This window comes from Acyrthosiphon pisum, chromosome A2 (genome assembly GCF_005508785.2).
Source record: "Acyrthosiphon pisum isolate AL4f chromosome A2, pea_aphid_22Mar2018_4r6ur, whole genome shotgun sequence".
Taxonomy (NCBI): Eukaryota; Metazoa; Arthropoda; class Insecta; order Hemiptera; family Aphididae; genus Acyrthosiphon; species Acyrthosiphon pisum.
In genome coordinates, this window is record NC_042495.1 from 64,552,327 (window position 1) to 64,552,573 (window position 247).

Genomic DNA, 247 nt, shown 5'->3' on the forward strand with positions numbered 1-247 from the left:
TGAGTGAAACTCGATCAGCTGATTATGGTTTACGTTTACTTACCTAGTTACCTGTGATCTGACCTAACCTAGGAAACGAGCCCGTTACCCAACATAATATTAGATTATTGTTTACCCGTATTCAGAAAAAGTTAATAGAAAACAGCACAGAGATGCTGATGACAACAAGTCAAGAAAAGTAATGTCACAGACCCAAACCAAGAACTAAAATACAAACTATGGGAATTATTTGAATAATATTAAAATG